This window comes from Schistocerca cancellata, chromosome 3 (assembly GCF_023864275.1).
Source record: "Schistocerca cancellata isolate TAMUIC-IGC-003103 chromosome 3, iqSchCanc2.1, whole genome shotgun sequence".
Lineage (NCBI taxonomy): Eukaryota > Metazoa > Arthropoda > Insecta > Orthoptera > Acrididae > Schistocerca > Schistocerca cancellata.
In genome coordinates, this window is record NC_064628.1 from 853458535 (window position 1) to 853476741 (window position 18207).

General features: G+C 40.3%; 1 protein-coding gene and 1 non-coding gene across 3 annotated transcripts in view; both read left to right on the forward strand.

Moving 5' to 3' along the window:
* Positions 1 to 18207, forward strand: part of LOC126177122 (inactive pancreatic lipase-related protein 1) — a 118825-nt gene that overhangs the window by 35447 nt on the left and 65171 nt on the right. The gene's annotated exons all lie outside the window — the stretch shown is intronic.
* On the forward strand, positions 4085 to 4158 carry Trnat-ugu (transfer RNA threonine (anticodon UGU)). Its single transcript has one exon. It is a non-coding gene; the product is annotated as a tRNA-Thr (tRNA).

The window sequence follows — 18207 nt, forward strand, 5'->3', positions numbered from 1 at the left end:
TCTTTGGAAGTGTCACATGACCCCTCCAGATTTACCACGTCCCAATGGGCACTGACAGGAGTGTACAGCTGGCAGGTCCCACTCACTAGCACAGTCCAAGCCTTGGTGGCTCATAAGTTCAAAGCACAGTCCACTCCAAAAGCAGAGTCCACTCCATGTCCACATTGGGCCCTGACATGGAAAAGAGCTGCAATAGCAGGTCTAATGCCGCAACCTGATCTTGTGCCTATGTCTGATCCATCTCAGGCAGCCTATAAACAGAGGAAGCTGAGGTCATGGCTGGATTGGTGAACAGGACTGAGAACCAGAGAACAGGAACATCTCAGGAACAGGAGAGGAGGCAGCAGAGGATCCAGTGAAGAAGAAATCATGGGAGGTGCAGCAGTTGGGTCTCCCACCATAGTCAGAACTGGCAAGTCATTGCCAGGTCTCCCATTACCACCCTTGCTGCTGCTGGATGACTGCTGGTGTCCACTCCTTCTCGCTCCTGAAACCCCACCCCCACACTGGTATACCTGGCAAGAAGCATGGATTCAGTGCCACGGGCATTGCGAGCATAAGATGGAGGAGGAAGAGTGTGCAGGGCTGATGGCCATGGAACAGTTCCACTGGGCTCTTCTCCTCTGTCAGCATTGACCTGTCAGGGTTGACTCGGAAGAAATCTGTTAGCACCTCATCCATAGGAGCATCAGCTATGTATTTCTTCATATGGATTTTAAAAATTCACGAGTCTTTTGGCCTCACTATTTGATTGGGGGTGGAAAGGCATGGACAGCAGGTGTTGAATGCCGTTGCTGCAGCAGAACTCGCCAAAAACCTGGGAGCAAGATTGTGGCCCTTTGTCAGACACCCACATGAGAGAAAGTTCTACAATAGCAAAAATTCTGCTGAGCACTGTGACCATAGCCCCCACACTCATGAATTGAGATCCAAAGTCAACATGAACCCTCTCCCACTGGTGTGAGGGCATTGGCTAGGATGCGAATGTTAGGTGAGGAGCCGCTTGCTATTGTTCACACAGATGACAGTTCAGGACAATATGTTACTTGCCGGTCTATTCCCAGCCAGTACAAGCCAGTACAGTACACATGGTGACCTTGATGCAAGAACCATAAGGTTTTAGGCTCTGGTTTTAGGCTCTGGCGGGACTACCCAGGGAGACAGCTGATCCATGGTTATTATGATAATCCTTTTCACTAAGACTAGCTAGTGGTCGATGTGGAAGTAATGCTACAAAGGTTTGGAGCCCTGATTGAGAATACTGACTGGCCAGCTCTATTGTATGTACTGATGTACAGGGCGACAATTATTGAACTATATGAAATAAACTCATCATAACTTCTGAATGGTTTACATTAGGACGTTCAAACTTCATGGTTGGTTGTGGGTCATGATGAAAATTAATATGCACATGCATGCTTTGGTTTAGCACAAAGCCCACTTTCATTTGGATGGACTCATTGATAAGCAAAATTGGCGCATTTGGGGGACGGAGAATCCACATTTCGTGATCGAGAAGTCTCTTCACCCTCAATGGGTGACTATGTAGTGTGCGATGTCCAGTCATGGAATAATCAGTGTGATATTCCTTGATGGCACAGTGACTACCAAATGGTATGTAGAGGTTTTGGAAGATGATTTCATTCCCATTATACAAAGTGATCCTGATTTTGACAAGATGTAGTTCATGCAAGTTGAAGCTTGACCCCTTCAAAGAGGAGAGCGTTTGTTGTCCTTGAGGAGCACTTTGGGGACCATATTCTGGCTCAGTGGTACCCAGAGGCCACTGGCATGTGCCTCAGTAGGCCAACATATTCTCCAGATCAGAACACATGTTGTAGCAGTTCCATATGCTTTATTTCTTCATTCATTTGATTGTCCTCAGTGTTGACGTATTGGCTGAAAAATGGGGTGTGGAAGTCAAACACGGACTACTTTAAATGATGTAGCTGACAGATGCACAGTTACATTTCACAGTCTTTTACTTTCACTTTTCACAACCACTCATATACACATTTAATATGGCCAGTGCACTATTGTTTAACTTTTAATAAGTCTCATTAACAGGCCAATATCCACATACTGCTACAATAGTTTACTAATGAACATCTATGAGCAGCAAAAAACTAACCACAAGGCTCACAGTTCTTGAAGCATAGAAAGGTATGTATGGAGCAGGCACTGTCATTGTTTTTAAACATGGCCTAATTGTGTAACATGTATTTCACTGTTAAGTCAATGCATTGTTGTCATTCTAACCAACACAGGTTCCTAATCTGAAACTCAGCCATGGACAGACTGTCTCGTGACCAAACATCAGGCCCTTATATGATCACAGTAATAGGGACTTAAACTACACATTGTTCAAAGTTAAATTTACAGAAATTACAATTGAAATTTAACTCATTTGATTAGCTGAATACATCATAAATTCATTCCTTTTAATAGTTTCTTCTACTACAAGGTTTAGGCTGAATTATTTGTTATATGATGAAATTAACATATATCATTACATAAACAATACTTTTGACAAAACTGTTAATTACTTTGGAATTAATGAAGGGCTGGTTTTGCTAACATGTTTTCGAATAGAGTCAAAGAGATACTTTAAGATTACTAGTATTTCGTCTTCCAAATGTTTACATTTATTACAGAATTTATATTTGTTTATATATCAACAACAGAATTTAAGTTACAAAACAATTACTGAGTTCATCCTATAACAAAAGATACTAACTAGGAATAGTCAAAATAGATTATAAAATCAACTACATACCTAAAACTATGCACAAAATAAGATCTGGTGTTATATTCTTTAAAACTGAGAACCAAACTTTCTCTGTTATGAAAATACAGATTATACACAAGTATGTTAATGGTAATTAGTTCAAAAATGAAAAAACAAATTTAAGTAGGCAGATGGCAAAACAAGAGGGGAATTAAAAATATCCCAGCTTGCTTCATCACAATGTGACTCTTTTTTTGTGAGACTATAGTGAAGACAACATATACAGCAATAACCCCAAAACCATTGCCAGGCAGAAAACAGCCATTCAGGAGGTCATCAACAGCAACAATGTTCCAACTTCCAACACTTCAGTGGCTCATGTAGAATTTCACTATTCGTCTGCACCACATCATCACCAATGATGGCAGACATATTGAACATGTCATAACCTAAATCCGAATATCTGTAGTGACGATTACATGTTGAATAAAATGTGTGCACACCATAGTTTGTAACTAATTTAAATTTTTTTGGTGTAGTTCAATAATTGTCACCATGTACCTACTGTAAGGAAGTGTCCTTGGCCATGGCTGTGGTCACAAGGCCCCCCCAAATGAGAAAAGTGCCCTCTGCCTCTTAAGTCTCTTTGTCCAACTGGAAGCACAAGATATTGTCTTGGTCAAATTCAGAACCAGGACCTATCTGTAAATGGGACAGGGCAGTCATGTTGACATGTAGAGTGGTGTTGCAAAAGTGAATTTTCTAATTGTACTTGCTGGGAAAAAGTGCTCAGCACTGGAGTCAGTGGGCAGTGCTGTCATGTAGCCTTGCAAGACCAAAGGGGGAGATAAATGGCTTATGATCCATAATGAGTTTAAATGATAATTAATTGAAACCCTCAGCTGCACAGGTGTTGTTGATGTACCTTGATGGGGACAGCTGAAAATGTGTGCCCCGACCGAGACTCGAACCCGGGATCTCCTGCTTACATGGCAGACGCTCTATCCATCTGAGCCACCGAGGACACAGATGAATAGCATGACTGCAGGGAGTGCATTTCATGCAGGCAGGAGTATTACATGGATTTCTGCCCAGGATGAGCTGGCAGTAGCTATAACAGTTATTATATTCATATATATTGTTAGAGGCTACCCAGCCATTGACCTTCATCTGTGCAAATGCACACAGGTTGCTTGAACTCTTACAAGAATTGTCACCTTAGTGTGCACAAGTAATGAGTGGATGGGCAAATATCTATTAGGTACATTACGTATGTAGATTGTGGACAGTTGGGAATGTGGGTCTCACAGGAAGCATGCAAGGGATAAGTCCCTGCAGTTGCACTATTCATCTGTGTCCTTGGTGGCTCAGATGGATAGAGCATCTGCCATGTAAGCAGGAGATCCTGGGTTCGAGTCCCAGTCGGGGCACACATTTTCAGCTGCCCCATCAGGGTATAACAACATCTGTTGGCAGCTGAGGGTTTCAATTAATTATCATTTATTCTAGAGAAGCTGCACAGACATCAATGGTCTTTGTTCTTTCAAGAACAGTTACTATCTTCATATACATAATGAGTTTGTCCCATATAGGTATATGTGGAATTTCTTCAGCACAAAGAATTTTCTTCTATGGACTCTTGAGCATGTGCACAATTGACGCCACATCCAGGATAAATGTTCTGTTATATGTTACAGGGAAGGTGATTTTATAATGGCCAGATCTGTTACCTGAAATGTGGCAAAGTGCTGCCAGAGGTGCTTCTTGTATGCTTACCACTCTTCTATCACCTTGTTGTGAGGTGGACAATGTAGCTTACTGATGTTTCTGTCCCTCTAACTGCTGTTGCAGAAATTGATGTAGTACACCTTCCATTTACACAGCTGGTAAGGTAGTCTGCTATGCAGAGTCCATGGTTGCATAATTAACACAAATTGCACACTATCCTCACCAATTATGCAGTAACTTACAACATAAAAAAAAAACAACAGATGACGCCTCCAGAACAACTATATTGAACAATGTCACAAGGAAAATAGTTCACAATGGATACAATGTATGGCATAGTCACATGGCAAGACAGGTACTCCACAGTTCTAGCTAGATAAATAACATGAGGTGTAAAAGCAGACTGATGGTGATCACCAGAAAGCAGTCATGTACATGTTGTTGTTGTTGTTGTGGTCTTCAGTCCTGAGACTGGTTTGATGCAGCTCTCCATGCTACTCTGTCCTGTGCAAGCATCTTCATCTCCCAGTACCTACTGCAATCTACATCCTTCTGAATCATGTACATAGGCAGTGTGTAATAGGCGGCCCTGGGAGGCAGCTATGCAGCTGTTGTGTGTGATCAATTGGCCACAGTGTCTTCCCCTATGCTATGCTTTGCTTTGCAATAGTGGATGCAGAGTGACTCACATTATACTTGTCAGTCATGTGATGACGGCCTACATTGGAGATGTTGGCTGGTGCCCTACACCTAGATGGTAGCTCAGTGGGTTACCACAGTAAGTACTGGTAAAGAGATTTGTCCCCCTTGATAGAAATATCTACATTAATGTGCCTGCTTCCGTGTTATTGGGGGGGGGGGGGGGGGGGGAGGAGCACTGGGTCTGGAATGAATCCATTCATGGGTTAATGGTGGTTTCCAATATGTGCAATGTGTGGAAAAGCCTGGATATGAGTTTTAGACAGTTTCCCTCATCCATCTAGGTAGATACCAGACCAGTTCCCACAACCTACCTCAGGTGGGTATCGCAAATTGTTTGGAAAACAATGTCACATTTGACAGCAGGAGTGCATTTCATGCGGGAAGGAGTATTACATGGATTCCTGCCCAGGATGAGCTGGCAGTAGCCTCGAAGACTGGTGGCCCTATCATAATAATGGCCTGTATATGGGTATTGTTAATTCTCCACATAATTGGAGAAGTCCCATACTGATCCCATCGCAGCACTGGCCAGATAAATGGCACCGGGAAAAGGGAGGGGATCTATGTTTTCTATACTCCATAATCCTACTGACAAATTTTGACAGAGTATTTCACATATCGGCACTATTAGTGTTCCTCACATTACTTGTTCTACACGTGAATAATACATGAGAAAAATGTTCTGAAGTCTCTGTATGAGTTAATTTTTTTTTTTTTTTTTTTTTTTTTTTTTTTTTTTTTTTTTTTTTTTGCTTTAATGTTATGGTTATTTTATGAGATGTGTGTAGCTTACCCCCTTCTCATCAAACTTCAGACTGGTAGTTGGTTATTAAATTGGTTATTAAATGTGGAAAATCATTTCAGCTGCTCAAATTTCTTTCAAAACTATATGCGCCACATGCAGTTGCATATGTGGACTAGGAATTAAAACAAGTTGGAACAATTCATGAAGCATGGCTATGATTGATTTCATTCCTTACCCATCCCAAGAGTGATGTTGTGCTCCATTTTTAATGATCCTCACATCATAGAATGTCCTACTGTTCAGATTGCTTCAGTTTAATTATTACAATATACTGATTTCAACCTGAGGTTCTTTTCTTGCTTGGTTTGGCTAGCCACCAATTTTACACTTCACAGCTGTACACTTCATAGACTCTGCTCAGATGCCTCAGTAGTACATATGTGCTGTGGCACTTCCATAGGCTGAATGTATGATACTAGTACAACCATCTGAATCTAAACATCCCTTCTATAATTTCTTTTACTCCAACGTACATGGAGAAGATTAATTTAAAAATTACAAATGAAGGATATAAATATTGAGACCTCATTTTAAAGGATTGTTTGTAATGGTTTTCAAACCTCACACATTTATAACCAAGAATCTGATTTCAAATCACCATTAAGTTAATCACATGAAAATGTGTGGAAACTCCCTCAAATTAAATCCACTCTCTTCTGCTTTCTCTGTCGGTCTCATGGCAAAAATGCCAGCCTGCTAATGAAAGTCATAGCTGTAGTAGCTAACTAATAGTTAATTGGCATCAGTCAAACACTAGGCTATGTAGAGACTAAATGTAATCTTAGAAACTATATTTAGTTGTTTTGGGTGGTCTCCAGAGCCTCGATAAATGTGAAGAGTGATATTGTTTCCAACAAGGTGTTATTTTTTAAAATAGTTCTATATTAAGTGTAAGTAGCTAGTTTTGAACATTGCTCATTCTTAAGTGCATAATACACGTTGATACATCACCACCATAAGGAGTTAAAAATAGAAATGATATTACACGCACAGTTACACATAGCACGATGACTATCAAGGTTTGTACCCAGTTGCCTCCTATGTTAATGCACTTACCATTTCAAGGAATGAGTATATCAGTGCCCTCACTGTAGAATTATGTCGCCTGAGAGCTAAGACATGCTTTGACTCTCTCCTTTAATCCATTGTCATCTTCAATATGCTGTGACCCCAGCCACTTCATCATATTTAAACATATTTGAAAATTGATGGGTGACAAGTCAAGATTGTACAAAGGATGATAAACAATTTCCAGTTGTAGCTGTTAAGGAATATTTTTTTTGCATTTGGTAGTATGTGGTCTCATGTTACCAGAAAAAAAGAAGAAGAAGCCTTTTGTTTCAGATGGATCTTCTGAACCTGTATGGGGTTTCATAATAAATTTTGAGTTTTATTGAAATGCCTCTTTCCATAAAATCAACGAGGAGTACTCCATTTTTAGCCCAAAACCAATTGTCATAAGTTTTCCTGCAGAAAGTGTTTGGTGGCATTTCAAGGTTTACATGGCAAGCTAACGTGGCCCCCACTCCATTGGTTCATATTTTGTCTGCAAGGTACCACATCAGAAATGATAATGTAGCTCCCAGTCTCTTAGTTTTTGACATCATTCAGAAGCTTTGAGACCTGTTGATAAAAATTTGTGATAACCAAGCTTGTCAGTCACAAGTTTGTTCAAAACTGCTTGTGAAATCTGACAGAAAGTGGCTGATAATTCTGTAATCATGAACTGACAGTTTTCTCTGATTCTGTCATTAAATTCTGCAACAAGTTCATTTGTTAAGTGCAACGGCCTTGCCGCAGTGGATATACCGGTTCCCATGAGATCACCGAAGTTAAGTGCTGTCAGTCATGGCCGGCGCTTGGATGGGTGACCATCTAGCCGCAATGCGCTGTTGCCATTTTTCGGGGTGCACTCAGCCTCGTGATGCCAATTGAGGTGCTACTCGACCGAATAGTAGCGACTCCGGTCAAAGAAAACCATCATAACGACTGGGAGAGCGGTGTGCTGACCACACGCCCCTCCTATCCGCATCCTCACTGAGGATGACACGGCGGTCGGATGGTCCCGATGGGCCACTTGTGGCCTGAAGACGGAGTGCTCATTTGTTAAAATAGATGTCTGCCCATTTTTTACTTCATGACCTTCCTAAAACAAATGGCAGAATTTTATTACACCATGATTACCATAATGTTGTACCTGTACACTGTACAAAGTTCACTATGAATGTCTCCATCTTTCATGTTTTTTGCACACAGAAAACAGATTTCATCATGCAGTTCAAAGGCAACAAGATTTTCAATGATAGTGGCCATTTTGAGACACTGTTACGGCATGAGCAACAGAGTAACATATCAGCACCACTCCCTGACTTGTATGAGCCAGATGACATTACTCTGCTGAAATCATTCCACTACCCCCACTCCTCCACTCATGAGACAATATTGGAATTTACTATTCAATCAACCCCTGTTTTAGGTGGGTAGAAGTGTATGGCATATCTGAAATATGTTATTTTATGGACTGAATTATATATTCACAATAAAATTACAACAGACAGTCAGTGACTGCAGAAGTAATGATAGCAGTAATGTACCTTCTTATTCACATTAATATTTTTCTCTGAGATATTTTTCTCCACTACAATTTAGCCACCACTAACCAAAAAAGCCACTACCAATTGACAACTTTCAGAAATTTGCAAAACAACTTTTTAAAAAATTGAGGATATCAGTGATAATGATAATACATTTCACACACATTAAGACAGTAGAATTGATTCTGATCTGGTGATTAATTATGGAAGAAATAATAGGGAAACAGCAGAACACTTTCCACGAATTTTGAAATATAGAGAAAAATCTTCAATAATATAAAGTGGAATAAAATATTTGAAATCATGAGAAATAGAGCTCATAAAAGTGAAAACACAAGTTTGTATTAAGATGACAGGGATTAGCATAGTACTGGTATTTAATTTGCATGGTAGAGAAGTAACAATGGAAGTGAAAGGAAATTTTAGTACTAGATTGAAAATGCAGTGGGGACAGATGCCTATACTAAACTTCACAGATGATTCCAATTTTATTCAAAAGGAAGTGAATCTTTAGAGGATTGTTTAATAGAATGAACAGCTTAATTCACAAATAATTTGGGTTAAGATTAAACTAACAAAGAAGAATGACAAATAGTAGGGACTTGATAAATGAAGGACCCAGTGGAAAAGGGGCACATGCCACCAGAGTATGTTGTGTCACGAAATGGGAATTAAGGAAACATGATTTTGTATAGTAATGTGAACTCCTGCTGTGATATCAACAATTGTTACAGTAACTAGATGGTGTTTTGCAAATACTATTAAATATTAGGCCACTTTATTACAATTTAAAGTACAGAAAATGAAATCCTTGACATGTTGACACATTACATAGCATGTCATTAAAAGTCAAACTCCTCATCAATGTTTTCCTGTTCCCTTGTATTGTCACTACCACCACTTTTCAATTGCAGATAAAAACTTGAATATATTGGAGGCACAAATTGCAGTAAGCTCTGAAGGTCCTTGAACTTTGCTGCTTTAATTTGACATCCATTAGAATACTTGGGAACTAATTGGCAGTCTGCAAGCTTAGTAAATCATCCACGACACTTCTGTAAACTAACTCTCGCAGGTTCCTCAGTTTGAGTGTGTGAATATTTGAACAGAATGTTCATCACTTACTAATCTAAACACCATTGCCTTTCGGATGTCTGCAGGCTTTTTGTCAACAGTAATGTTACGTTTGACGATACTGTTCATTATAGATAACAAAGACATGCAGTTATCTTTCTTCATTTCAGTCACAATGAATGGGTTCTTTTGTTTCCTCTTTCTTATAAGTTCAACTCATTTTGCTGGAGTGTACACAGCCTGTGCCTTTCTTTTCAGCTTCTCAATAACTCCAAAATCCCTGTCACATGGCAGGAAAGTGTGACCAGGAAGGAGAAATTTGTGCTCAACTACATCAAAACATTTTTTTATCTAGAAGATACAACTACAGACCTAGGATAATACAGTTTTTATTTTCCAACAAAATAATCAGAATGAATGATGAACCTTCAATGACGTTCTTCCTCCACCGTGTCTGAAGCTTTTAAAACACAGCTAGATAGGTCATCGGCCCCTCTAGATGCAACATTCTCAGACCAGATACACATCACTGCCTTCTCATTGCTACAATGGTGAATACAGAGATTATATGTCCAAAGTTGTATCTTATAAAAAATTATTTCTGTCGAAATATATGATGTTAGCAATGCTTGTTGTAACTCCATGCACAAAACGAGTGCATCGTTACCATCCTGTTTTGACTCATTTGAGTCAGTTTTCAGAGCACTATATTCAGCTTCAGCTTTCTCAAGGTGTAGTTTTATATCTGTAGATTCGGGGTTATTATGTGCCTTAGCAGAATCACAAATATGACGTATATCACTCAACAGCAATTTAAAACCAATATTATATTCTGTGTTGAAAATGGTTTCATACACATGTCATTTCACTGGAACTTCATCTGTATTTTTAAGATCTTTACAGTACAAATGATACATTCCAGCAACTGAGTGAACAGAGGTTATGAAGGACTTGTTCAGATTCTGCGTTCTACTATAATGTGATGTGTACCTTGGACACATTTTGATGTGGTTTCTAACCTTATTTTTTCTCTCATTATAAATGGCATGAGATCCATTAGAATGCTTGCTCTGGTATCCTCTCTAGGTGAATGTGCAGATACATGTGTTATAGTGTCATGACTCTCTGTGCCACAGTCTTCATTGCTACGGACAGTCCTCAAATGCTTAACAGAAATGGCATGAACAGCAAAAATGCAGTCCTACACACTTCAACCTCAGTAACTGGAATGTCACAAATAAAATACCTGAAAGAAACCTTCCTCTGGCTTACTGTTGGAACCTTCCTCTTCTTTGGATACACTTTTTTCCATTATTAGGCTGCTCTAATCCAAATAAATAAGCATTTTGCTTATAATCTCCCAACTGATAAAACTCAATAAATATCAACTCCTTCTGATCTTCATTCAATGCTGAGTATTCACAGAAGCTAGTATTCCAGCATGGATCACATGTACTGATGCATTTTCATCACAAGTAACATTAATAGCAACACCTATTGCTGCCATCTTGGAAACATATGAACAACATTTGAGAAACGCTTTCTGATTGGCTTTCCAAAACCAGGTCAACCAATGAGATGAATCGACTCATAAGACACAGAAATACTATTGGCATGGGCCTCTTTTCCACTGGGAATGTGTCAGTCCTGAATAACAGCAAAAATAATATGCTCTCTTTAAAGGAATGTGTACCTGCCTCTGTGCTAGAAGTTACCACCTACGATACTAGATGGCATCAGCTGTCTTCCTGTACCAAAATCACAAAATCACTGTGCATGTGCCCCTTTTCCACTGGGCCCCTCAAATATTAAAAGGGTGATAAGCTTCTGGTGAGGTAAATTAGTTCTGAAGAAGTGAAGTAAATTAGCTACTGATATTCTGTACATCAAAAGATGAGCACTGATGGTTCATAGCAGTGTTATCAGCTTTCAGCTGTGAAGCCGAAAGGCTGCTAATGGTAGAGATGCCATATGACTGAAAAGCTATTATTGTATACAGAGATGCAGCAGCATTGAGGCATTACTGTAGAGATGCACAAAAAATCATGTCATGTGTTTTGATGTGGTAGACATGGAAAGCTGCTTTAACTGTTAAGTCTCCTCTTTCGCTGTATAGACTATAGGAAGGAAAAGTAAACACCATGGATGTAATAATAGAGTGTTAAAAACCAAACTTGCTCAGGTGAATAAAATATTCTTTACTGAAAGAGCTCTTTACTGGTTGTTGTTGTTGTTGTTGTGGTCTTCAGTCCTGAGACGTTTGATGCAGCTCTCCATGCTACTCTATCCTGTGCAAGCCTCTTCATCTCCCAGTATCTACTGCAACCTACATCCTTCTGAATCTGCTTAGTGTATTCATCTCTTGGTCTCCCTCTACGATTTCTACCCTCCACACTGCCCTCCAATGCTAAATTTGTGATCCCTTGATGCCTCAAAAGATGTCCTACCAACCGATCCCTTCTTCTAGTCAAGTTGTGCCACAAACTTCTCTTCTCCCCAATCCTATTCAATACCTCCTCATTAGTTACGTGATCTACCCACCTTATCTTCAGCATTCTTCTGTAGCACCACATTTCGAAAGCTTCTATTCTCTTCTTGTCCAAACTAGTGATCGTCCATGTTTCACTTCCATACATGGCTACACTCCATACAAATACTTTCAGAAACGACTTCCTGACACTTAAATCTATACTCGATGTTAACAAATTCCTCTTCTTGAGAAACGCTTTCCTTGCCATTGCCAGTCTACATTTTATATCCTCTCTACTTCGACCATCATCGGTTATTTTACTCCCTAAATAGCAAAACTCCTTTACTACTTTAAGTGTCTCATTTCCTAATCTAATTCCCTCAGCATCACCCGACTTAATTTGACTACATTCCATTATCCTCGTTTTGCTTTTGTTGATGTTCATCTTATATCCTCCTTTCAAGACACTGTCCATTCCGTTCAACTGCTCTTCCAAGTCCTTTGCTGTCTCTGACAGAATTACAATGTCATCAGCGAACCTCAAAGTTTTTACTTCTTCTCCATGAATTTTAATACCTACTCCGAATTTTTCTTTTGTTTCCTTTACTGCTTGCTCAATATACAGATTGAATAACATTGGGGAGAGGCTACAACCCTGTCTTACTCCTTTCCCAACCACTGCTTCCCTTTCATGCCCCTCGACTCTTATAACTGCCATCTGGTTTCTGTACAAATTGTAAATAGCCTTTCGCTCCCTGTATTTTACCCCTGCCACCTTCAGAATTTGAAAGAGAGTATTCCAGTTAACATTGTCAAAAGCTTTCTCTAAGTCTACAAATGCAAGAAACGTAGGTTTGCCTTTTCTTAATCTTTCTTCTAAGATAAGTCGTAAGGTCAGTATTGCCTCACGTGTTCCAACATTTCTGCGGAATCCAAACTGATCTTCCCCGAGGTCGGCTTCTACCAGTTTTTCCATTCGTCTGTAAAGAATTCGCGTTAGTATTTTGCAGCTGTGACTTATTAAACTGATAGTTCGGTAATTTTCACATCTGTCAACACCTGCTTTCTTTGGGATTGGAATTATTATATTCTTCCTGAAGTCTGAGGGTACTTCGCCTGTCTCATACATCGTGCACACCAGATGGTAGAGTTTTGTCATGACTGGCTCTCCCGAGGCCATCAGTAGTTCAAATGGAATGTTGTCTACTCCCGGGGCCTTGTTTCGACTCAGGTCTTTCAGTGCTCTGTCAAACTCTTCACGCAGTATCTTATCTCCCATTTCATCTTCATCTACATCCTCTTCCATTTCCATAATATTGTCCTCAAGTACATCGCCCTTGTATAAACCCTCTATATACTCCTTCCACCTTTCTGCCTTCCCTTCTTTGCTTAGAACTGGGTTGCCATCTGAGCTCTTGATATTCATACAAGTGGTTCTCTTCTCTCCAAAGGTCTCTTTAATTTTCCTGTAGGCAGTATCTATCTTACCCCTAGTGAGACAAGCCTCTACATCCTTACATTTGTCCTCTAGCCATCCCTGCTTAGCCATTTTGCACTTCCTGTCGATATCATTTTTGAGACGTTTGTATTCCTTTTTGCCTGCTTCATTTACTGCATTTTTGTATTTTCTCCTTTCATCAATTAAATTCAATATTTCTTCTGTTACCCAAGGATTTCTATTAGCCCTCATCTTTTTACCTACTTGATCCTCTGCTGCCTTCACTACTTCATCCCTCAGAGCTACCCATTCTTCTTCTACTGTATTTCTTTCCCCCATTCCTGTCAATTGTTCCCTTATGCTCTCCCTGAAACTCTGTACAACCTCTGGTTCTTTCAGTTTATCCAGGTCCCATCTCCTTAAATTCCCACCTTTTTGCAGTTTCTTCAGTTTCAATCTGCAGTTCATAACCAATAGATTGTGGTCAGAATCCACATCTGCCCCAGGAAATGTCTTACAATTTAAAACCTGGTTCCTAAATCTCTGTCTTACCATTATATAATCTATCTGATACCTACTAGTATCTCCAGGATTCTTCCAGGTATACAACCTTCTTTTATGATTCTTGAACCAAGTGTTGGCTATGATTAAGTTATGCTCTGTGCAAAATTCTACAAGGCGGCTTCCTCTTTCATTCCTTCCCCCCAATCCATATTCACCTACTATGTTTCCTTCTCTCCTTTTTCCTACTGACGAATTCCAGTCACCCATGACTATTAAATTTTCGTCTCCTTTCACTACCTGAATAATTTCTTTTATCTCGTCATACATTTCATCTATTTCTTCATCATCTGCAGAGGTAGTTGGCATATAAACTTGTACTACTGTAGTAGGCATGGGCTTTGTGTCTATCTTGGCCACAATAATGCGTTCACTATGCTGTTTGTAGTAGCTAACCCGCACTCCTATTTTTTTATTCATTATTAAACCTACTCCTGCATTACCCCTATTTGATTTTGTATTTATAACCCTGTAATCACCTGACCAAAAGTCTTGTTCCTCCTGCCACCGAACTTCACTAATTCCCACTATATCTAACTTTAACCTATCCATTTCCCTTTTTAAATTTTCTAACCTACCTGCCCGATTAAGGGATCTGACATTCCACGCTCTGATCCGTAGAACGCCAGTTTTCTTTCTCCTGATAACGACATCCTCCTGAGTAGTCCCCGCCCGGAGATCCGAATGGGGGACTATTTTACCTCCGGAATATTTTACCCAAGAGGACGCCATCATCATTTAATCATACAGTAGAGCTGCATGTCCTCGGGAAAAATTACGGCTGTAGTTTCCCCTTACTTTCAGCCGTTCGCAGTACCAGCACAGCAAGGCCGTTTTGGTTAATGTTACAAGGCCAGATCAGTCAATCATCCAGACTGTTGCACCTGCAACTACTGAAAAGGCTGCTGCCCCTCTTCAGGAACCACATGTTTGTCTGGCCTCTCATCAGATACCCCTCCGTTGTGGTTGCACCTACGGTACGGCCATCTGTATCGCTGAGGCACACAAGCCTCCCCACCAGCGGCAAGGTCCATGGTTCATGGGGGGGGGGGGGGGGGGGTATTAGATATAATATGAATGTGATGAGTAGTCCTTATAGAGTTACTATAACTGTGTGGATGGAAATGAGAATTCTAAAACTCTGGGAGAAGGGAATAACTGTATGTGTCTTCAAGAAGAGAAGTGAAAGTTATGTAAAAAGACTAAAGTGTCATTACTCACATGTGCCACTGTACAAAAACATATGTGAAGATTCTGGAGGGATGAATTCAAAGAACACTAGAAAAGCAGCTGAGAAAAGAACACTGTAGCTTCAGGTCAGGAAAATCCACAGTAGGTCTCATATTGTTACAGGTGCAAAACCACCACAGTAAGTGTGGAAGGGATCTACTGATGGTCTTCCTGAACTTAAGGACAGTATAGGATACTGTATCCAGAAGAATAGTTTGGGAGGAGTTAAGAAAGTAATAAGTAGAGAAGCAAACTTTACTGAAGGTAAAAAGAGTGGATCCAGTGATTAGTAATTTGTGTGAGAATGAGAAGACAAAGGACATGGTGGCTGACAGAAAAATTATCTGAATCAAGGAAGACCACTATCTCCATGAATCAGGAGACAAATAAAGACTGATTAAACCTTTGCTGGATATCTTTTAACAGAAAACCATCTATAAGATGTAGATTATGAAGTTTTACAGACTGTTGAGAAAAACAGAAAGGTGATCCCATTGGAAGTACTGGAAATCAGTAAACATATGATACAGACTGCCAGCTGTGTTTTAAATGACCAAACTGTTTCCTTTCCCCTTCTCTTAAATCAAATTTTAGTTACATAAATATTGGATTACAATTGTAAATTCAACTTTATTTGTCATTAAATGTAACTGTGCCTACATACCATAAATGTTATATTTTTGTCATAAGCATTCCATGTGTCATAAATTTTGTATCTTTCATATCTTCTGTATAAATGTTATCAGTGTAAGTCACATGTCATTTTATCTGTGTTTGCAAAATTCAGATGTCTACTGATGATGACGTAAGAAACTGAAATGTGGTTCATGACCAAATACATATACACTGCCCAGTCACATTGATGTGACCACCTGTGGAAAGCCTGAATAACCACCTTTTGCAGCACAGAGTGCTGTGAGACAGGCAGAAAGAGTACCAGTAGGGTTCTGGAATGTATCAACAGGGATGTGGAGCCATGCCAATTCCAGTGCTGTGGCCAGCTTCACTATGTTCCTCAGTTGATGATACATGGTGCGACAGCCTGATCAATGTGGTGGTCCCATAGATTCTCGACTGGGTTCGAATCCAGGGAGTGTGGTAGCCAGGGGAATATTGTAAAGGTGCTCACTGAACTATGCACATACAATCCTAGCTGTGTGACACAATGCATTGTCCTGCTGGCAAATGCCAATGTGCCGAGGAAAATCAAGCTGCATGTAGCAGTGGACATGGTCCCCATGGATAAATGCCTACTTGTGATGAAACCATTCACCCGACCATAATGCTCCCTTCTCCAGCCTAGAACCTTTCGACGGTTGTTGCAGGGTGTTTGCTTTGAGATGTTTCACACTGTATGCACCAATAACCATCTGACACATGGATCATAAAACGTGATTCACCTGAAAAGGCCATCTGTTGCCACTCAGTGGATGTCCAGTTATAGTACTGGCATTAAAATTCCAGCCTTTATCACAGATGAACAGTGGTCAGCATGTGTGCATGAACCAGGTGCCTGCGGCGGAGACCCAAGCGCAATAAAGTTTGCCCAACGGTCATTTAGGAGACACTGTTGGTAGCCCCTTGGTTCATCTGGGTGATCAGTCGCTCTACAGTTTCACATCTGTTTGCCTGTAGACACCTCTGCAGCCATCATTCATTCCTGTCATTTACGACCCGCGGTGCACCACAGTTGCTTTGGTGCTGGTTTTGGGTAGTGCCATTTTACCATGCATGGTATACTTTAACCACAGCAAAAAGTGAACAGTTTAAAACTTAGCCTTTTCAGAAATGCTTCCATCCTTGGTCTGAAAGCCAATTATCATGCACTTTTGGCCATCAGATAAGTTGCTTTGTTTCCACATTACAACAATGACTGCGCTGTTTTCAGTGCCCCCCCAAATGTGTTTTGTGCACCCTCCACTGCTACTGCTGCCACATGCTGTCTGTGAGTGGTTATTGCATGTTAATGTTGAATATAGGAGGTGGCCACATTAATGTGGCTGGATGATGTAATATTCAAGAACATAGGAAAGTGTTTCCCATTAAATATTATCTCCATTCCTTTTCATAGTGGTAATGGATGGCATAATAACACAAGTGACGAGAAATGCAGGAGACAGAATGACAGCAATATTGCTTCTTGACAATTTGATGGTGTAGTAGAATGACAAGGCAGAGGTACAGAAGCAGGTGGATTTATGGGTAGAAGTTGGGCGAAAGTATGGCCTAAAAGTTACTGCAAAGAAGCATGAAAGAGTGGTCATAAAAAGGCAAAGATAGACATAAAGTTAAAATGTCACTCATGGAGAGCAGGTGAAAACTGGGGAAAGCTTTAAGCACCTGAGGAATGTAATACATGAAAACTGGGGGAATGATAAAGAGATACGTGAGCATACAAGCTGATAGCTTTATAGGAAGTGTGTGTGTGTGTGTGTGTGATGTGTGATGTATCAGTATCAGCTGGGGTTAGTAGTGAGTACAGAAGAGGAATGGGACAGGAAGGTGAATGATAGCATGTTAGAAAGTGGAGGAAGATACTGGAGGCGGGATGTGAATAGCTTAAAAACTTAGCCTTTTCAGTGGTGGGTGGCTGGTCACAGTTTTGGGAGCCTGTGCTTGGGGAGTTGGCGAGGGAAGAGGAGAAGGGGGAAGGACTATGCAGGTACACTGTGAGCTAGAATGTATGTGTGAGGCTAGAGAGGGATTACGGTAGAGGATGAAGCTGAGCGGATGGGAAACATTGAGGTCAGAGGCATTACAGGAATGAAGGATATGTTTCAGGAAGAGTTCCCACTGCAATTCAGAAAAGCTTTGTTTTGGTTGGAAGCATGCAGATGGTATGAGTCGTGAAGCGGTCCTTAAAATCAGTTTTTCATT